At 41.1% G+C, this 23022-nt stretch overlaps 1 long non-coding RNA gene across 1 annotated transcript in view; it reads right to left on the reverse strand.

Annotated features, from left to right (window-relative positions):
• Positions 1-18264: 18264 nt before the first annotated feature.
• LOC114931760 (uncharacterized) overlaps positions 18265-23022 on the reverse strand; it is a 92322-nt gene continuing 87564 nt past the window's right edge. The window contains exon 4 of the long non-coding RNA XR_003819753.2: positions 18265-19409. This is a non-coding gene — a long non-coding RNA (uncharacterized LOC114931760). The remainder of the gene's footprint in view (positions 19410-23022) is intronic.

Here is a 23022-nt window from a genome sequence, read left to right on the forward strand (position 1 = left end):
ATATTTATGTATGTCTCTATATCATGTCATCTTTGAGTAAAGGTATTGTTCAATTATCGTTAAAATAATAATCGACAAAACTTGAGAACGTGTCGAAAAATCGGAATTATTGATTACGTTACGTTAATAATAATCAATTAGGGTCACATGTATGATTTGACACGTGCATTTATGTATTTAGAAGATTGACTGACATACGATATTTTTATAATTAATACAATTATTTTTATATATTTTTTTTATTATAATGTATATTATAAAGATTTAATACATACGTCTATTTTTGAAGCTCATTTTTTATGTTTCACAACTTGTTTTCATCATTTAGTAGTCCATTACGCAAAGAAGGTTGGAAAACATTGCTCTAACGTTCGTGAGCTCCCAGAGATAGCTTACTGTTTGCTCATCATCGAACGCATCATACTGATTCCGAAGGTGTTCCTCGCTATACGCCTACGGTTACGCATCAAAGGCTCGTGTCGCTGTTGCTTATCGCGAAATCGAATATCGTGGCACGTTTTACCTTGAAGAAGCAAGTCGCGTCTCCTCCCATCAGGATTTTACTGCCCGAGTCGAGTGACGTAATTTGAAATAAAAAAGGCTCTAACATCGCTATTATCCGATATTAATGCATATTTTCTTTTTTTTTTTTTTTTAAGAACTATAATTTTTTATGTGAATTCGCGTTTAATTATAATGTACCATTAAATAGTCTAATCACTCTTTTCTATCGCTCGATATTAAACTATTTAACATATCCGATTGAACGATTCCAGAATCGGAATCCCATATATTTATTATATCGCTTATTTCTTTCTGGACACATTTTTCTTTTTTACCTCGTAAACGTTATGTAAATAGATTGCTTGATAAACCAGATTCGCGACGTAAACCATGTGAAAAACTTGCATTACAAAAAATGATAATTTTTTTTAGGCGGAAGGATAAAACAAACATGTTTACATATCTAGAAGGATCTATAATATAATTCAGGTTCAAAGATAGAAGAAAAAAAAGTTAAAAAAAAAAAGATAATGTTTCCTCAGTAATTAAGAATTCTCGTGGAAAATATTGATTTTTAAAATTATTTTTGTTTGAAACGCTACTTGAAAATATTTCTCGCATATTCACGTTGCAGTTTTTCTGATCGACTTGATTTTATTCTGATTTCTTCATTGCACTTTATCGAACTTATCCGATATTGCACTAGAGAATAATTTTGAGATTCTGATGAAACTAATCGAGAAGAGCATGTAGTAAATTATTATCGTAGCTGAAATCATTCTCGATTTGGCTTAACAAGATTTCTGCTATCGCAACCAGTATGTCGATGTTCATTATATCACGGATGATCTGACGCTTTTCGTTGAAATTATTGGTTATCGCGTCACGCTAAATTTGGGCCGTGAAATATTTAGATTGTCGCTCGATTTTGATGGTTTGTCCACGTTATTTCTACATAACTATTCTACATGTCCGTGAATTAATTGGAACTATGGCATGTTTGGTCCAATTTTTCCACGTGGGATTGGAGGATTTTTTGTGAGACCAAAATATCACAATGTTACGCAAACGTATTATGTGAGGAATATATATATATATATATATATATATATATATATATATATACTCTACGTATTTTAATTCATCCATTTACAAATAATTAAACGTTTTACATAGTTGACTTGATCGTATAAATTATGGAATACATTATTTTCTTAAATAAGTTAATATATCGAGTTGAGAAGTAATATATAGAGTATTAAAAGCGAGATTCTGAAGAGTTTTATGTCAATACAATTGATATAAATTTTTAATTCTATATTACGATTTTTAACATTTTTTCTTCGATTTATTATTTTTCTGTTTTGCTCCAATTTGATCATTGATCTGTCATTTCGCCACCTAAGATTAACAAGTACAAAATTTGGAGTAGATACTTTCTAATAAACAAACAACAAAAAATTTTTTTTGATTTTATTAATTTTATATTACACAATCTTCTTTGGATAAATATTTATCGTTTTTCTGTTTTGCTCCAATTTAATCATTGACCTGTCACTCAGCGATTTTGCCGTCCTAAGATTAACAGATTTAAAATTCGGAGTAGATTACCTTCTAATAAATGGTCGACATAAATTTTGTAATTGTATTAAATTTACATTACGATTTCAACATTTTTTTTTCCATATATATTTATCGTTTTTCCGTTTTGCTGCAGTTCCATTCGACCTGTCATCCGGCGATTTCGCCGTCGTAAGATTAACAGGTGCAAAAGGTGTCCGATAAAAAAGCGTCATCTTTATCGTATCGATAGGACGACCACGTAACAGCTCGTTTCTTCCAGCCGAACTCGATGTCCCAATTGTGTAATGGGCTTAAAGCACTTTAACCACCTCTTGAGCTACGCCAAACGACGCCCAGGATACGATTGACCGTTATATTCCGAACGCGTTTCGTTTGTCTCGTAAATCTCGACCGGGTAAAGTCCCGTGGCGTCTCCGTTCCTCTTTTACAACCCGCCGAATCTATTCGAGGGAATAATACTCCTCTGCTGGTGTTTTTCGCGGCGTCGAAAAAGGGACAGAGCCCGTCCTCCTGCGTCCTCTCTTTCTCGCGCGCGAGCATTTTTACAGTCGGTTTTTACACGCATTGTGTTCGCGGTTTATGTCGCGCTTATTTTTACGGCCGTTAAAGGCGAAAGGATATGATCGCGTGGCCGGGAAACAACCCGTCGATTTCATTGCCTGCGTTCGCTTCCTGCTGCGGCTTTCCCGTGCGCAAATTAACCTTCCGATGCATTATTCAGGCCGCTTCATCCTTCGAGAATCGCAAGCATCAATTTTAAATAATTATTAAATCAAGAATCGAACACTTGACTTTTCGATAGTACAGCGTAACAGAGAAATCAGCGATACTCTTGTAATTTTCATTTAATTTTAACAACCCCTTTTTCGTTTTTTTTTATTTCATGGGAGTTGTGGAGCGACCGTTAAATTTTTATAGAGATCGTCGTGTCAAACGCGATTTATAATTTTCGAATCAATTCCGTTGAACGTTTGCGGGAACCCGGCGACAATAATACACACGTGAAGATGACGTAAAAATCTCCGAGACATTAATATGCAAATCCCGGCATGCCGGTGGCGAAGATCGCGGCTTCCTGACTGGTGCGGCGATCTTGGCCAATCGAAAGGCGAATGGGCGTCACGACGAAGGTATCGCGTTACGATCTACTCACTTCGGAAGCACGCAAAACGTGCTCCGGGTAATCTCGCCGAGAGAGCGAAAGCCGGGGGATGTAATGATAATCGATAATCATAATTGTGGCCTCATCGATAGCCGCGGTAGATCCATATCTCGTCGCTGTCGTTTCGAGACTCATAAGACCTTACCTGAACGTGCCGATCATCATCCATCTGGAACAGCTTTTCGATTTTTCGCAAAAATGTCAAAGTATCAACGTTTTCTAAATTAAATTAAAGCTTTATAAGAGGTTAAAAATATATAATAAATTAGTATTCTCCCATAAGAAATAGAGTGTCTAATAGACCTGAATTAAAATGAGCAGAGAAAGTATTAATTGAAATAGAAATAAAAAGAGGCGTCACAGGTATTCAAGGAGAAATCTGTTCTAGATTAAAGAGCGTGTTATTAAAGATCGATGCGGTGATACGAATAACCCTGTTTTTGTATGCCGACGCATGCCGGTCGCCCAACGCTCAACGGAGGTGACGATCAGGTGGCTGACACGTGCTTCCGGTTCCTCCGTGTCGACGAAAGAACGGTTCCCCGGTGTGCAACGGGTTTAAGTGCCCGGCGCGCCATCCGGGCGTATCCACGCGAGGCAGATTATTATGTTAATGTGCGAATCGGCTTTAATTATGTGTGGAAATGCGCATCCGATTAAGATTCATCACACGCGAAGGCTCGAGAAAGCAAGATACGCCGCGGAATGTAAGCACTTTTCTCACTGCATCATTGCGTTTTCGGCGAAGAGCATTCCGTGATTAAGCTGTCAAACACGCGCAGACTCCAGATGTTTCTCTTCGAGCAGAGATTCGAGTAATTATTTTTTAAACTATATTTATTAATTTTTTTTTACATATTTGTATAAACATATTTATCTTGAAATTATACTTGTTAATTATTTTGCAAGATATTATGATGCCGCCACTCATCTTATCGATGTCATACTTGTTTCGTGCGTAACTTTGAAATACACATCGCAATGTTGATTAACGTTATATAATTAACATTATTAAATAATGACATAAAGTACGTCGTATAAAATTAAATATTCAGAATCTATACTATTTATTATCGTATTATCAGTGTTAATCATAATTAGATCAAGCGTTAGAATCTCTGACGATCGATTGATACTACGTAATGCATCGGATTGATATGATAAACACGCGATGTTTTCGCGTTTCCTACCTCAAATAACGTTCGCAAAACCGTATATTATTAATATAAGACCACAAGTCTCTCCTCTTCTACCGATTTCATCCCCAGCGGCGCTACTCGCCCCCGGTTTGGGATCACAAATGTACTAATTTGACGCTACACCTGTCACACCCTCGTTAGCCCCGCTCTTCCGCCATTGACAGTGACATCGGTCACTTCGGAAGTCGGCCTCCCCTTCCGTCGTCTCGTTACGATCCACCGATCGTGTGTGCCCTCCGACCGGGTCGGTCATCGGTAACAACGGCTTCGCCGGTGAAAGCAGACGAGTGGAAGAGAGACAGAGAGGAAAAAAGCAGCGCGCGAAACCAGGTGCCAGCCAGGAAATCGTCGGATGGTTTCACCTCGGCGATGCGTGACACGCGCGAACAATGAGCGGCGTATCGAAAGGGGGATGAAACTGACCGACGAGCGGGAGAAAGAAGGAAGGAAAGCGGAGCAGGCGAGAAAGAGACGCTCGATGAAAGAGGGAGAGAGCGAGGGAGGGATAAAATCCGAGTGTTCCGAGGAGGAAGAGAGGGAAACGAGCTAACGAGGGATGGAGAAACGGAGGAGAAAGACGAGAGGCGATGGGAAAAAAACGATGACGAAAGGGGAGGGAGCGATAGGGAGAGAAAACGAGAGGGGATGCGATGATATCGGTGAGTGGGGTGGCTGATAAGAGAGAGGCGAGTTAGTCCATAGAGAAGGGAGGAAACGGAGGGATGAAGAGACGGCGCAGGCGCTATTCGGCTCCCTATCAACCCCTCCGATTCATCGCGGGCATGCGCTCTGGGACTCACGTTTCGTTAGTTTCCTTTTCCCGCAGTCCTTTCCTCATCCTCCCTGATCCTCCCTTCGTATATTCTCAATCCCTTCCCTCGACGATTTCGTTCACACCTACCGAAATTATTTTTATAGGCGTAACGCGACGTCTGCGTGGACTCGCGCGTGCACGCTGCAATTTGTGCCGCGACGTTTCGTTCTTCAGGATCTGCTCCGTCTTTTTTTTGTTTTTTTTTTTTTTACGTACATCAGTCTTTTTATAAAGTTTCTAAAATTTTAACATTGACTTTTTTCACTATACATCGCAGCAAAACTTTTCATTTTACCAGCGTAAATTTTTAAAAAAAATTGCGCTATTTATTATATACAAATACGTAATTCACATAGAAAATAGAGCGTGCGTATTCAGAGATTTTGAAAGAAAGAGGGTTCTAGCGGAGAGAAAAATATGCTCCTCTTTTTGTAAAAAGGAGGTTCGCAAGCTCTCTTCAATCCGATTCGCATTTGAATGCTAAAAGATCAGGAGGCGCGAGAGGGTAGTAATTCAAATGGAGTCGCCATATGGACGGATTCCGGTTCTCTCGAGAGATCTCGTTATCACGGCGCCAATCCCGATTGCCTTCCCGACATTCCTCGGGATCGCGCATTAGTGAGGCGTGTACGCCGTTGCTGCATTGATTTAATAGTCGATTGATAAAGGTGGCCGCACGGACAAGAGACCGGTAGCCATTCGAAGTCGGTGCTACACGTTACCCCGACCTTATCTGGAATACCATAATTATACCTAGCGACACCTTTCGCGCGCGCGACTCTGCTGGATCTTCATCTTGAATTGCTACCGTCGAGCTTTGTATATCGGCATTCCGCGCGTGTACAAGTGCAAACAGACCTCGACATTTTGCTGCCGTTCGTACAGGCTGTTTCAAACAGAACAGCCAATACGTTTTTAAAAACAAGATAATTTGCATTATATTTTTTCATTTTTTTGATATTTTTATATTTTATATGCATATATATATATATATATTTTTTATAATATATTTTATATATTTAAAAAAATTGATTCGAACTAATATATGTTTGAAATAACTTGGAATTTCGTTCCTCATAAGGAAAACTGCGTAATTCTGTGTAACGATGAGAAACGAAGTGAAAGATAACGTGTACGCGCGACAAGATAACGCCGGCTTTAATTATGGGATATGCACACGCGTAGAACCTCTCGTTCGAACCTGTCGAGCATGTCGCTCGAGCCTCGCAAATTGTCGTTACTTCTGTTAATTAGTTATTGACGAACATTTCGCCGCTCCCTTAATGCCTGGCTTCTCTTGAGGGATACGGAGCGTAACGAACGTGTAGACGCGGTAGTTCTTGCTCGCGCATATATATATATATATATATATATATATATATGTACGCACACACACACATATATATATATATATATATGTTAGATGACGCGACGAGGAAATGGAAATGCGAGAATAATACGTGGCCAAACCGCAAAGCGCTCTATCTAACATAAGTATCGGTTAAATAAGCGATTTTCCCCGAGTGCGGTCTCGCAAATTTCTTCCTCATTCATTCCTCGTTCGCAAACAACTTGAGCGATCGGGAAAATAGTTCGAAACATGTGTGTGATTATTTTTTTTCTACATTTATCGCGAAAGATAAAAGCAATTAAAAGTAGGATATATAGATATATATTTTATTGCATACCAACTTGTCCAATTTATCGGCGTCGAACTGGCTTTGAGATATCAGTTAAATTTAATCATATAGAGAGCTGAAAATTAACGGTATAAATATCCATGCGGTTCAATTTTACAAACCTCTTTCAATGAAAATATTTTTATCGAATTATCTCAACATTTTCACGCTTATCCACATCTGAAAATCTTCGCTTGTCGAAGGACTCGCGCGAAGAAATATTTTACCCCTTCTGTGAAGTTTCTCCGGGTTTCTCCCATAGTGCAACAACAGCCTCCTCTCAAGGTAGTCGTCTCGTTGACATTCCACGGGCGTATTAGCGAGGCGTGAACAGATCCTGACACCAGCGCATTGATTTAATAGCCGATGCCCACACTAGGATCTTCGGCGGGTCGCGTCGTTTCTCGTCGTCTTCTATATACGAGCGGACGTAGGTACGTACATACCTACGTACGTGCATACGCGGCACGCGTGTGCGGAGGAAACAATTGAACGTCATCCTTCCCCCTCTTTCCCCGTTTTTCACTCTAGAACCCCTTTTCCGCCCCCTGCCCGTCGTGCTCTTTCCATCTCATTCTATTTTTGTCTGCATCTTTCTCTCTCTCTGTCTCTTTCTGTTGCTCCCTCTCTCGCGCTCTGAAGCTTAATAAGCACCGCTACCTACATTCCATTTCCGGTGACGCTGACGTCACTCAACAATCCGGCTACGGAGAGCGAGCGCAAGCCGCATACGCGAGACTTCATCTATCGTTTACGTATCCCCGAAACGAATCTTCGTTTCTTTCCTTGTCATTTACCTGGGGCTTTGCTATTGTCACTTTTTTAAGGGACATTGCAGCTTTACGGTAAAATGGATATAAGATACAATCATTTTTGATGAATTGAGAGCGGCTACAAAGATTTTTCTTCTTTCTCCATTCATATATTAATTTGAAAATAAATGTAAAAAAAAAAAAAAAGGAAAAAGAAAAGAAATGATCGATTGGCTCCGTAAGCAAACAGGTAAGAACCTGTAAACAAATCTAAGCTCAGAATCTCATGCTGCAGGACTCTTCGTTGTTTTCGAATCTCTCTCCTGCAAACGCAGGCCAATTTCGCAAACCCAACACCATCCTCCACTCGACATGATCGAAAATACGTCGGCGCATATCGATGTCATCGTCTAACGTTCGTTCTTGGTCCCACTCGAGACCATCAAGTCGCGCGAACTCGTCGATGTTAAGTACCGGATCCACTTCGCGGGGAGATTCCTCGGAGATACCTCGTCCTTACGGCAACCTTGTTCGCGTCTCTTCGGTCATTTTTTATTTCTCGCCGAGATTTTCTGCCCTTTTTCTCTCTCTCTCTCTCTCTCTCTCGCGAAATTACGCAGTGGCCTCGACGAAAGGGATCGCCGAGAGAGGAATACACATATAGAGAAAACGAGAAAAGAGGAGAGAAGGGAAGAAAAAGAAACTCCGGGGAGAGAAAGATCCAAGTGACGGAGATACAAACCGTAGAGAGACGGACGTGGCGTAAGAAAGGAAGGAGAGAACCGATCTCTCGTCGCTCGCGTCCGACAGCAACACAACCAGGTAGGCCTTGAACAACTCGGGACCCACGCGCGTACGGCACTCTAGGAGTGTTGGCTCGTATATATAGAGGCATTCTCGGCCTGGCGCTGCCGGGTAAAAGACAGATAAATAACTCAGGTATGGCATTGGCTAAGTAAATGAGCCTACGCATGCGCTCGTGAAACGTACACCTGTACGTCCACGTGTCGCGTTACATGCGTGCGTATATACACGCGTAACGTGTGTGTAACGCACGTCATACCAACGCGGTCCGTATACGCCTCTTGTACGGTACACGTTCGCGTGGGCGGACTCGGCTTATCCATGTGTACGCGATTTTTTTTCTTATTTTTTTTCTCATTTTGCACACACACGTATATATATATAGAGAGAGAGAGAGAGAAAGAGAGAGACGCACGCGGTGTGTTTGTCTGCATATATAGCGAACACGGTGCAGCGCGGATAAAGATTGAACGCGCGTTTCTCTCCCGAGAGAGTGCAGTGCTTTTTTAGGTAGCCGAGATCACGTCAGTATCCGCCGACATTCCCTTGACTTATGCACTGCCCGCGGAAACGCGCTCGCTTGCGAAAACGACGGGTCCGGCGCTTGGCTGGACCGTAAAAGCGTAGGAGATGACCTTCTCGCGATGTGTGCGCAACTCGATTGGAAATATTATCTCGCTAAGAAATGTTTCTAACTATGTGATATTGAGAAATTTATCTCACCTTGTAGCAAAGATATTTCATTTTTAACTTTTCCGAGAGTTTGTGACATAGATTTATTTCATTGAAAGAAAAAAGTGGTATTACAAAATTCGTGACAGTTAATTTTATATGAATTAATTTTTATATAGATTTTAATACTTTATAATTTGTATTTTTATATATTTAAAAGTATTTTAATATATTATATATTATGCATTTCAAATCAGCCGGGGAAGAATACACCTACCAAAATGTGCTTTATTCAACGTGATGCAAATGGAATAGCCATTTCGTTTAAATAATCTCGATGCGTGCATCTTGCGAGTTCTTCCGCTCTTTTGTGGCTCCATTACACGTCAATAAAAGTGCCCAACACCCGGTAGTGAGATTTGGCACTTATGTAGAATGGACATCCCATGCAATCGAGATACGGACGAACTGACGGACGATCGGGCGTACGCCTCCTTACTCACTTATAAAGTTAATTGAGGGCAAACGTCCACCACGATCTACTGACTAACCCGAAAACATTTGTCGGAAAAGACCACGTGAAATTCAGTTGACAGCGCAGAAATTTATTTTCATCGTTACATCTAAAAAAAAAAATGCTCGTTACGTAAAATATTTTTTCCAAAATATCGAGATATAAAATCTTTAACATTTTTTATGCGCGTCGAGAATAATTTCTCGATCAACTTGCAACCGACTGCTTCCAGTCAGCCGCGTTTGCATACGTTGACAAAATCTCTCTTTTTTTCACTTGCTTCGGAATAAAGTATCGTGCTGGTGAGCGTCATGCATTACAAATGCGTCTCGACTTCGCGAAATGCACTCCGTACGCGAAACGTACAATATAATGACAAGTTGACACGCCGTGACATAAACGCGACCCATATTCGTCAGCCACGAGACAGAATTACCGGGGTGTGTGTGTACGTGTAAAAATAATAAAGAAGCTTTTATGATAAATCGCGACGCAGATTGACACGTAGTGTCGCGAGAGTTAGAAGTTATGGAGTCAGACGAGCGACAAACTCCAGCGCGAACAATCGCGCATGACGCGACAGATCTATCAATTCTTCTTACACGATACTTTGTCTGTGTTTCCTGCTCATGCAAATTAGACAACGTTGAAGAAAAGAAGCCTTTATTATTGTACTTGGTAAATTTATTAACCGTATAGTCGTTCTATGTTTGTGTTGGCTTATCGTTTAGCTTGGTGCAGTCGTCCTCATCCTTGCTTTTCATTCAAGAATCCACATTTGCGCAGAAAAATTATTGCTAGAGAGCGGTCTTTCGCAAGATCGAAATGCAGATATGTCATCGTGTTAAGTCTTGTTTCTCGCGCGCAAATGCAATTTCTACAGGGTTATTTATGAGAATAGTATCGTTATTTAGGTCTCTTAATATTTTTGTTAAATTCCTGAAAATTAGTCATACATTAGGGTTTTAAATAAATTCATTAAAAGTGACGAAACATTTCTCCTGAATGTGACATTTTTTTCTTTCGATATTTCTAGTTTCACTTACAATTAGTTAGATGATACTTGGTAATGAATCGTAATGTATCTACAATTAATTGATACATCTTGCAGATGGCTTTTTGAGGCTCGAAAAATTAATTCGCACGTCACGTTTTTATGACATTCGAAATCCATTCACGTATATTCACGCAGTCACGACAGCATTCGCATATTTCAAACCTAGGGACCATTTGGTTACGTCGAAGAGGTATTTAATTTCGCGGGAAGATGATTCGCGCTAATTTCACAGCAGCCCCGTTTCTACGTATCAATCATACATTTTTCACCTGCGAAATGAGATCGGGGGCTGACAAATCGGCGCGATAGACGCGCGGTCGCCATGATGAATTATAGTTAACGGCGTGACAAGCTACAAATATTGAATCTAATTATGGTAATGCGCTCTCCAGCAATCTATTTGCATTGCTGAATAATGAAGACACACAGGTGGCACACGGAAAGATCCCACCCTGATCGTCGCGCGAATGGTCCAGAGGGAGCGGGACGAACCTAACCCGGCGAAGAGACGGAAATACAGAGAGATAGAGACACATAAATAGGATGATTACCGGATCAGCCGCAAGTGAGATAGAGAGGAGGCGAGAGTCTGTCTGCTTCGGATATACGAGCTCTCGTTGCTGCGATACCAGAGCGATCGCAGAGATAATCTCTCCATCCGAGAATTTATAAGCAAAGATTTCGCGGTTCGATATATCTCCCGCATATATACGATCGATATATAAACATGGATAATCGTAGCGTAGTCTTCTTCGATACGTTTCGAATATGTTTGCTGCGCGAGCTTGTTTTTCAAAATTTCATTCACACGAATGTGCAACAGAAAAGGAAAACAGTAGAAATTATATATCCATAAATATATATTATATCGTGTAATGCCCCTTTTCTTTCAACATATCACGGGTCGTTGCGTGATTGATCGCGTGTGCGTACCTTTTCGTTTTTTTTCTCTCCTGCTCTCTCTCTCTCTCTCTCTTGAATCACTCTTGCGCGTACAGTTGTCACCGAGCATGCGAATCATTAATTAAATTGTGTCACACGGATTCGTGTCGTCACGCTTGAAATTGCGGACGAAAGCACCTTCATAGGCCGCGGGCTGGCTTTTTTTCCACATTTCGTGGCACACATCAAGCAAGTTCCTTTAATAGCAGGTACTCGTGTACGGTGACACGTGCACGCACTCGCGTGCCGGAACTTTCGCGTGCCTTTCTGTATACGACGCGACCCGCGGGACCGATAAAGCGCATTCAGATTAAAGCTCTATTGCTAGGAAACTTTTCGTAAATCCCCGCCGGACCTCTCTTTTTCCGTCTCTAATCGAAAATCTGCCGTAAAGTTTTTGCCTTCGGGAAGTCCCGCTCGCCGTCGGGGGCGATGATAAAGTGTCTCCGAGTGACCAATTCTGAATACAATATCGTACAACTCGAGGAACACTCTCTCCTCTGTGATCTTCGGGAGTGCTCCGTTTCGTGCCTCCGGAGAGCGATCATCTTGATTTATGTGTTTTTAATATGTCGAATGAGGAAAACTTGCAAGAATACAAGGGACGTTTACGTAAAATAATACAAAGTTGGAGGAAAACAAAAAAAAGAGCTTCACACATGATATGCAAATCGCGTGTATAACTTTATCGCGAGAAAGTAACGGAGAAGCTCTCTTATTTGTCAAATAGAGAGAGAGATTCTCATCAATCTTTCCAAGGAAGGTCCGCTCCGAGAGATCGCCATCGGAGGATCCGCCCCGGAAGGAATTTCGCTCGCACGTAGGACATTTAAACGACGGGCGTGTGTCTGTCGTGAACGCGTGCGGAACGCGTGCGGAACGCGTGTCTCGTGCCGGCGTTGCATTCCGCATGCCCGCGGGAGGGCGATAAAACGTATGCAGATTAAAACATTTTATTTGAATGATAATATAACACTTGTTGATGCAAGCGCGTTGGCCTAGGTTAGCATAATAAACATTATGTAGATCTCTCCGCGTCGCCGCCACCGCTATCCGTTCCGGCTACGTCCCGACATCACACACGTTCGTGTGTGTGTGTGTGTGAGAGTGTGCCCTCCCCCTCTCGCCGTTCTTCGCGTACCCCTCTCCTCATCCCCTTGTTCCCCCCCGTCGTTACTATATTCACGAGACGTTCATTCATTAAAAGCGGCAGACTGCGTGCATTCTCAATTTTATCGATGCTCCAATCGACTTTATATATATATATATATATATATATATATATATATATATGTATAGGTATATATATATATGTATAGGTATATATATATATATATATATATCGTCGCGTTCCCCTTTCACTCCGACTTCGACTCGCGGATGCTGGACCCAGCCCCTTTTCTGGCCGATCCTGATAACCGCAACTAGAACCCAATTTTCCCACCCGCAAAACTATTGGTATTTTCATAGCTCCTTGTGTTCGATGACTTTATATCGTAGCTTGTGCGGCGCACTCGCGCGTTGCATGTGCAAGATCGTCCGCGAACATGCACGGTCTCTTATATAGCGGATTTGCCTTTATGGTATTACATTTGATGCGTCAGCCACACGCTTTATAACCATCCTGTTGCTCGTAACTATATTCCTTTGGGAAAGGGGAAGGAGGACAGAGAGAAAGAATATATATATATATATATATATATATATATATATATATATACACAAAGTGGAAAAATATTTTACTACGACACGGTCTGTCAATATATTATACAATATCTCGGATTCCATCTGCGATCGGACTGATTTCGCAAAGATCCGCGTCATGCATGATCTAGTCTCAAATCTGTGTGTTTGCAAAGCTTTCCCACTTTGTTATCGCTTGCGAGTCTTTTCTATTCATTGCAAATCGATCAGAAATTATATAAATAATGTTCTATTAAAAAAAGGCGCTCGTTTTTCGCGAAAAAAAATATTTGAACAAAGCAGCGTGCATAAAGTAACTGGAAGAGAGGCTTGAAAATAGATCGAGCCGTATTCTATTGTTCTCTTTCTCTTTCTCGTAGTACGAACTTCAGTGGCAGGCAGACTAGTATCGTCATTCCGGCACCAAGTGGCCGCGATAATAGGACCTATGACACGCATATACGTGTACACGCGCGCGCACGCCTAAGTTAAGTGGCTGGTACTCGCTGAAAATAATGTCCAATTCCGTCGTAACTGCACCTATGACCCTGACCCCGCGGTTTTTTTTTTTTTTTTACCTTGAGTGCTCATTCGGATATCCCGGAGAGTGCTTTCACGTGTGTGTGTACGTGTGCGCGTAAATATGTTGCACACGTTAGTTCTTAATCTTACAATTAGAAATGCAGTAACATATAACAGAGTTTCTTCTTCTTCAAACTTGCAAATTTTTTTCCATTAATATAACATTATTATTTGTTTTTTACACATTTTTTTTCAACACGTGTAATTATTTTCGATCTCTTTTACAAAACTTTTACGAATAGAGATCTCGAACTTTTTGGAACTGCATTATTCTTACGATGAATTCAGTTGGAACGAAATTTGGAGGTCGCGTTGAATTCAACTCGAGATGAGCTCTAGCGTCATCGCGTGACTGCACAGATTCAAAAGAAGTGAGTAATCTTTATCGTGCGCAAGGAACGTCCTGCAGACCTTGTAACGCGCACGCGCGAAAAAATGATTACGAAAGATCCGGACACGTGTAAGCGCTTAATGAATTTATCGATATCGTTACGGCGGTTGGATCTCTCGTGGAATCTCTCTCGGGGCAGAAAATTACGACTACCTGTCAGCACCTGTCAATTTCGCCCATAAACCCAGTGGTTCTGCATCAGACAACGCGACGGTGATCTTTCGTTTTGTCTCTAAATCTTATGTAAATATATCTTCTTATGAATAAGGAATATTATACATATTTATATAATTTTTTTTCTACCCACGTGCCATCAATTAACCCTGTCTTAATGTTAATGTACGATGCATCCTAAAAGGAACATCTTACATATTGCTCTTTACGAAATCGCAATAAAAAAAAATTAATTCATAAAATAGACGAGGCTTACATTAGCTATTCGTACACGTGTAAACGAGTCTCTTTTCTCGTCTTTCAAGATAAGGAATATATATATATATATATATATATATATATATACATATATATTTTATAGTACGCCAACTCGTGCATAAACATCGCCGGGATAGAGAAATCGGGATCGTTTACCGAGCAAACGATCCTTTTCCTAGCCGAGCGACGAGAGAGACACGGCACCCCTCGGTCCCTTTTTAACTTGTCCGTCTCGTAAACAGCACTTACGGCGCGAAACGCAGCTCGCTGGACGGAAGGAGTCGCTGAAACGTAGCCGGTGCACGCGTCGGAGTTAAGTGGCAAAATAATGTCTAATTCCGACGTAAGTGCATCTACTCGTCCCTGACCCTCCGTCCGAGCGAAGGGACCCCCTCGGTCTCTCCCTCGTCCCTTTTCCATCCCCTTCCGCGACCGCGATCGTCGCTTTCAGCCCGCGTTGCGCCGCAATCGGATGTAAATGCCATGCAAATTTCCAACCGGGGGAGAGATAGAGATAGAGAGAGAGGGGCACTCGGATGCAGGTACACTATCGGCGTACACCCGGCTACCGAATGTACCGGGTGGCGGCGATAAACGGGCCCCGACAGAGCCCCCTATCTGTGTCCTAAAAGGAGGAGGAAGATCGAGCACGAATTCCGGGCGCCGACAAATTTAATGGCCGTCCATTAAATCGTGTCTAAACCGCGATAGCGGCGAAATATTTACCTGCGGAAAAAAAGGCGCGACTTCTCTTTTTCTCCCTCTGAACCCCTTTTCGATCTTCATTCCTTTTTACGAGAGCGATTGCGCGATTATCGCCGACTCGTAATTTAACGAGGCTGCTTTTTCTCTGCGTTTACAACTTAATATTGTATATTATTAAAAGTGCACAAGATAATTAGGAAAGTTAAGGATTAAAATATCGAATGGAGGACACATGATTGTTTATCTATAACGTTTTTTTTTTTGCTCGCGAGATGCGTGTATTGTATAGCATATGCACCTGGCTCTACTTTTTCAAAAAATACCTTACCATCTTTTATACAAGTCTCTCTGCGTATAACGAGAAACGGTCGACCTTGCGTTACAGGAAAACTACCGGGAGTGCTCAAGTTTCTTACGCCGGAACTCAATTTCTTACACTTGCCAACCTCTTCTTTTCTCTTTCTCCCTTTCCTTGCTCTCTCGCATCTATCCTCGAGAGACTTTGCCGTAGAATTTGCATTTCCATCACATCGATAGGAGCTCTTGTAAGCGCGTCGGCCTTCAATGGACGTTCCGCAACTTTCTGGACGTCTACTTTCCGCTGCTTTCGCACTTTATTTTACATCAACGATTATTTTTTCTCGATGATGTATAAAAATCATATGTTCAACAAACTTGCAATTAACGTCTATGGATTAGGAAAAAAACTATCTTCGAAGTCACTTGATTATAACTTTTAATTCATGACAACGTTAAATTTTGCAAATATTTGTAGTGCACACAGCATCACAGATGCTTGAAAAAATCTTCCATATTTTTTACATATGTTTTACGAAATGAAAGACGCGGAAGATGGAAGCGTGTTGAGCAGATGGAGAGATTCGAGCGAAAAAAAGGACCTCCCAGCGGCTTTTCCTGAAATCCAATTTCGGATTCGGTACAGTCAGATTTTGCGCGAGGTGTAGGGCGACTGGAAGTTGATGTATCGGAATAGGAGGGGCGAGAGAGAAAACGTGAGGAATTAGCGGTCGGACGCGTGCGATCGCATTGTTGTCCGGTGGCATTAGCGGCTGTAACGTATATATAGTAGGTGAGAGAAGCTCTATCTCGACTAGCGCAAAACACGGAGAGAAAGGGAGTGCATCTCCCCCCGTTCTGTCGGCTCTTTGTCACCTTTGTTTGCGTTATAAATAGGGGGAGGCAGAGAATGTGTGGGGTTCGCGCGTCGATTCACGGCGCCGCATCGGCACTTTTTCCAAATACAACATACCTCGAAAATTCACTATCAAGAATCTTTCTCGGGTATAAAAATGTATATTTATTATTTTTATTAAATTTAGAGTTTAACAAGACTCTGTAATATAAATATAAATTTAAATCCCATCAAGGCATTGTGCACAGATACTTAATCCTAACGAAAAATTTAGTTTCGTTAGGATAACGCACTGTCATCCGTGAGTTGGCTCTTATTGCCTGTCTTATATCTTTAAATTTATATTTATTAAATTTATTTTTTATCATTTTTTTATTACAATATATTAAATTTATAAGACCAGAGTGTCTAGCGGTCAGGGAACTCTGCAAATTGTCCGGGGTATTGTCAGGGAATTTTATAAATCTGGAATTGTCAGTGAAAAGTAAGGAAATTTTATTATTTATCTGGATTGTTTCACATTATTCTATATTTGTTACTCTGTAATTTGAAATTTTTTATTACATAATTATAAATATAACTTTTCTTTGACTCCCAGCACGCTAAATTTCTGTGTTGTTAAAAATCGATTCATCTACATAGCGGGTTCGTTAATTTCAATATTTTCATCGTCGCGTTAGTTTATTTCAATGTGTTTAATAGAGACAAAACTAAAAAATTTGATATACTTAATATAAATAAAAAAGGCAATTATTTAAATAGTTTAATATAATAGCATAATGCAGATTGTATAATCGATTTTAATTTCTGTTTTAACTTCCGAACCTTTTCATTGTTGACCAAAAAATCTCAAGGATTTCATGATTTAACATTTAATTGATTTTCATTTAGATATATGCAAATTATATATTTGGAAAAAATAATATTAAAAAGTCAGGGAAAAAATTAATTTCTGGTTTTAGAAAATCTGAAAAAGCCAGGGAATTTTTTTCATTGAGTCTGCTGGACGCCCTGAAGACTTATCTACTATATTTTTGGTACTTGCTGAAAAATTTTGGTTACGCTCCTTTCACTAACAATAGATGAAGTCTTACGATCGACGATGGCTCGTAGTAGCATTATCGACATTCTCGTGCACAAGCGAAGGCTTGGAATACCTTTCTTGAGATCTCTCGCGGTTTCCCGGGCGATCTTCCGTGACCAAGGATCGTATACTCAGACTCATTGCGGATTCGTGACTCGTGCAATAGCGTGCGACGAAGATCGTCGTGAGTCACAACACCGGCGATAAAGTTGCAAGCGGAGGAATCGCGTCCTTAGATTAATTGACTGCGGTCTCGCGCGGTAGTTTCGCGCCGGTGATTTTCCGCGCCGATCGTTGCTTAGCGATTTATGTTAGCGAGGCTGCTGTTTCTCGCCGTTGTTTCGTCATTTGCGTTGCGTAAAAAATGCATGACTTGTTAATTTTACTTTATAATATGCATAATTAATTTGATCTTCACCTAATAATAAATGATTATTGTGATAACACGGGAGATCTTTTGATTAATCTGTAGAATATTTCCCATTATAACAGTATAATATGATTAATTAATTTAATATTTACGCAAAAAATTAAATAACGTATTTTTATAATATATTAACTTAATTTATACTTTTATAATATTTATATATAAATTCGCAAGATTCGCAAGACAAAAGCTAAATTGTAAGTCAGTTTCATTCCGCTGTTATCATAGTTTCGAATTATGTGTGAGCTCTCGGAAATATATTCCGTGAAATGTAATTGCGAGAACGTAAGCGTGACATTTCCTTCTATAAACATAGTAGACTTTCCTGATTAGGCCGCCAGCATGTTTCATGCTTATTTCCGCAAATTACTTTTCCCTACGTCTCTCTGGATATGTGCGTCGAGCTAGTTCCACGAAAAGAGCGCATTCTACCGGCATATAATTAAATAGAAATTAATTCAGGTTCACGATAACGCCAATATATCCTTGCCGTTGATCTTTAATATAATTTTCAGAAAGAGCCCGAGATCGCAATTAATTTCGCGTTTTTTGTCATTCCTTATTATTTAACCATTAATCAATTTTTCTTTCCCGTTACCTTGACTTGCTATATATAATTTTATCGCTGTTGTGTGATATGAGAAACGGACGATCTTATTAATCTCGATTACGCAACGCACAATTAAAAAACGAAAACCGGCTGGGTTTTTTCTTACGTCTCCTTAATTGATATAAAAAAAAACGTATCTGTTATATAAATGTTACTGTTAAGGAGAGCCGATGTATATGTCATCGGCGGCTACCGGGTGTCCCCTTGCTACATTCTCCCCGATGTGGAATGATGGAGCACGCGCGTTTCGCCAGCTTTCCGAGCCGATTTTTGGCACGATGCCGACGCTGGCTGTTCTCGCTTCGATCGACGCCTTTTGTGGATACACCCGTCACAATGTGACCATTGTGCGCGATCCATAGTTTTTGTCCGCGCGAGCTCTCTCTCTCTCTCTCTTTCTCTCGATAGCACACATCCTCGTAGTTTCATCCACGTTGCGCTATGATGGGGCCCCGTTAGTCGTTTACGGGGGTCCACGACGCAGCTGTCCAAGTCTAGTGACGGACGGAAAACCGTCCGGATCGTCTGGTTCCGAAAGGTGCCACTTTTTCTTAACACGACCATAAACGACCGCGAGATGATGTTTTAATTGAAACGTCGAATATATACAAATTGTCTCTGGTGCGCCAGTTCGATGAGGACTTTGTAGATTGGGACTCCTGTAACAATAAAAATTAAATTTATGCAAGATATCGACATGCTCTCAAGTGATGCGTAACATCAAACGGAAAAAGAAATATTTATGTATTTCCTCTAAATCATTGAGTCGAATAGTTTCAGAAATACCGTATTTTAATCCAAGTATCTCAACTGATACATGGCTCTAATCTTAAGCCCATTTTTTACTTCAACAATTACATATATATAATTTTGCGATAGCCAATTTCGGTTATTGATAAAAAAGGATTCGATTATTCGCGGTAGCCGATCACGTGGCTTCGATGATTCATTCCTTTTTCCGTATTACGAGAACGAGCATAAATTTGCTTGTATCCGTGGGCACGATTTCAATCTCGGTCTTTCCACAAAAGAAGAACCCGCGCCCGTAAACCATGCAATAATTCTCCCTATTCTACATGGTGTTCATTAATTACGGATGGTACGTGCAAGAGGGAAAAGAGAAAGAGGAATTATGGATCCAGCTTTATCCATGCATCGCGCCGGTCCAAGGCAAAAGGGATGTATGCGCTCGCGATATTCCTGTTTTTTTTTATCCTTTTTGCTGGTACATGTCGTGATAAAGCTCGCACCGAAGGATATTTATTGCCAAAAAAATTCTTACGGCCGTTCATAACATGCGTCTCGGCACGCGAGAGCCGGCCGTTTGCGAAATATTGCTCAAACGATAGCTGCTATATTGCTCGCAAACACTTTAAAATATTATTGGTTATTAAAAGTATAAAAGATTATTTTTTATAATAAAATATCCGATTGTTTTGCGAGCTTGAGATTTACGCTAGTCGAAATCAAAAGCGATATATCGACGAATTCAATTTTTTTTGTTTCGAACCTTGCCCATGTGAGAATCTACGTAGGTTTCTCGTACACCTTTAGTTTAAAACTCGAACAAATATTTTAATTGTCGAGAGCACGGGAAAATTCCTTTTCCCGTCGACGTCTTCAGTGGCAACGTTGCAACTGGCGTTTCATCGGATTTATGGAACAAAAACCAAAGCCTAGCTCGCGCAGCAGGGGTCATTTGTGCGAGAGAAGGAGACAAAGTAGTGAGCAAAACACTAATACCAAATAAAAAAAACAGTTTATAATCCGTAGAAGTTAAGATCGCGTGACAATGGAGTTCGCGGAGCGTACTAAGGGGCTCTTACAGGATTACATGGAAGGTAAACGCATTCGGTGCATTTACCTGGATCCCTTCATGAGAGATATATAGGAATAAAGAGAACGCAGGGCAATCATATCGTTTTTGTCGACAAAATATTTATCAGAGAGAAAATTAAGAAATAATTCTGCCTAAGCATATGTTTGATATAAATTAAGCATATATATTGTTTTGTGTGCCATAAATAATATAGACTTTTTGTCAAACAATTATTTTGGCGATCACAGTTTCGATGAAAAACCTTAGCGCCGATAGATCTAAATCTCTGGAATATTGATTTTAATATCGACTACGTAACCGTAACAATAACCGTAACGAGAGTCGCAGATATTCGAGCGACCATTACGAGAAATTCCGTGGAAAGTGTAATAGCCTTGAAAAAAGGACTGCATAGAGGCGAAACGTAACACGAGATGCATCGAATGTGATCGATCAATGGGTTTCTCGCGCGATTAGTAGGCGAATGGCGTTTATCCGTTAAATACGACGTTCGGTAGGATGTAATAGCGGTAATTACCGTGTCAGTGGCTGCTATACTCACCAGTATCGATGATCGTTTCCTACCTTTCGCCGCTTAATTATGCCTCGTTAAGATGTCGGGAATATAAAAAAATTCAGCTCGTCAAGGATTATTCCTTTAAACGAAAGAATTTCTAATTTTTCTTCTTGCAATTTCTTTTTTCATTATAATAGAAATGTTTCCCTCGCGACGAGTGTTTTCCTTAATTCTTGATTCTTTGGTCTGCCTCTGTTGTGTTTAAACATTATTTTCTGCGATACACATCGCCACCGATGAACTATGGGCTGCGGACGACAAAGTATGAGGGTCAAACAAGGCGAATTTAAATAATAATGGACATTACAATAGCGCGTTAAAGAGCTGCTGGCCACTCTCTCGGCTTCACTGACAGCTTCTCGTAGAGCTGTCTCTGAGAACCTCTGGTTAGCGTGAGCGAAACTTCAGGAAAGTTCAAAGGGAGCGACCGCTCTCGGCCCGGGGCCTTCTCGCTGGGCCTCATATCGTGCCCCGAGAGAGAAAGAGAGAGAGAGAGAGAAGCTCGAGCTTCCATCGAGGAGCAAGGGGTATCTCTCGCCACGTCGGCGAGCGTTTGTGTAAAAGTTTTCATGTACGTGCCGATGGCGTGGTCGTGGTCGAGCTCCAAGGAGAGGAAGAAGCTCGACTCGATGAGACGAGGTGAGACGAGTCGCGGTGGTGTAGGGGAACCAGAGGGTAGCAGGGGGGGGGAGAAAGGGGGGAGACGAAGGGGACGCGTAATCCTACGAGTATACCGTTTCGGCACGATCCTTTTCGAATGCTGCGCTGCGAGAACTCGAGCGTGCCAGCGAGGTGTCTATCGCTCGGAATCCGACGAATTGTCTAGAAGAGAGAGAGAGAGAGAGAGAGCTCAGGACGTTGGTTCCCTGCCCCGTGGCTTCCGGTGTTCCGCCCTTCCTTTTTTCGATTCTTCGAACGGTAGTTCGACCCAGGTAAAAAGTTTTGTGTTTTCCCACTTTCTAAAGGAATACGTGCTTCTTGGATAATTTTCGACAACCAACCTGTTCCTGCAATTCAGTCATGGGACATAAATCATGTCACGATATAGTAAGGTCAGGCGTATTTCAATCGACTTGTGCTACAAAGAAATTGTCTCCGGAATTTCCGAAATGAATACAGAAAGATTTATACAATCGGGAGAATTATAAATTATAAATTATATAACTTATAATGTAGAATTGCATATTACACACGTTTATTCGTGATAATAACAACGTGTGATCTCGCGATATCTGACAGAAAAATCGTTACTATAAACTACATATGTAACAACCGTTTCGACGAAAAGAGAGAGAGACTGTGAGAGTTTATTGCGTTCTAACATTTTATTTGATCGCAAAACTGCTCGTCCGCGGAAAAACAACAGTCCGGTGTAAGATTTCCGCTATGCGAGTCCGCGAAAGTGAGATACACCGATCGCGATCAACTGATTAAAGATTAAAAAGAGAGTTCAGAGCCAAGAGAGACGCGGGATTCGGTGCGGATAACTTTGCGATAACTTAACAGCTCATCGCTTCGTTTCGCGCTTTATCGTTACCCATCGATGTCTTTATTATCCTTCGTTAAGCGACTCCGATTTTCGCTTTACTTGGTTCTACGATCATCTTTTTTTCCTCTCTCTCTCTCACTCGGTTGTTTTCTACGTGAGCTCGGTCGCGCGAGGAAGTTTCCTAGATATGGAGCCCACGTATTTCTCGACCGTATCATCGTTCGCTTCTAATTTACGCGAACTTGAGTTAATATCGTACAGTCTTCGCCAGGAATGTATCGAGCACGCAAATAGCCAACTACCTACGCACCTTTCCCGAGCTTTGGAATTACGCGCGTGGCCTGCTGCGATATTCCATATCATGTTCGCGCGACTCTCGTCGCTGCG

This window comes from Nylanderia fulva, unplaced genomic scaffold (genome assembly GCF_048542155.1).
Source record: "Nylanderia fulva isolate GAGA-0341 unplaced genomic scaffold, ASM4854215v1 Scaffold23, whole genome shotgun sequence".
Taxonomy (NCBI): domain Eukaryota; kingdom Metazoa; phylum Arthropoda; class Insecta; order Hymenoptera; family Formicidae; genus Nylanderia; species Nylanderia fulva.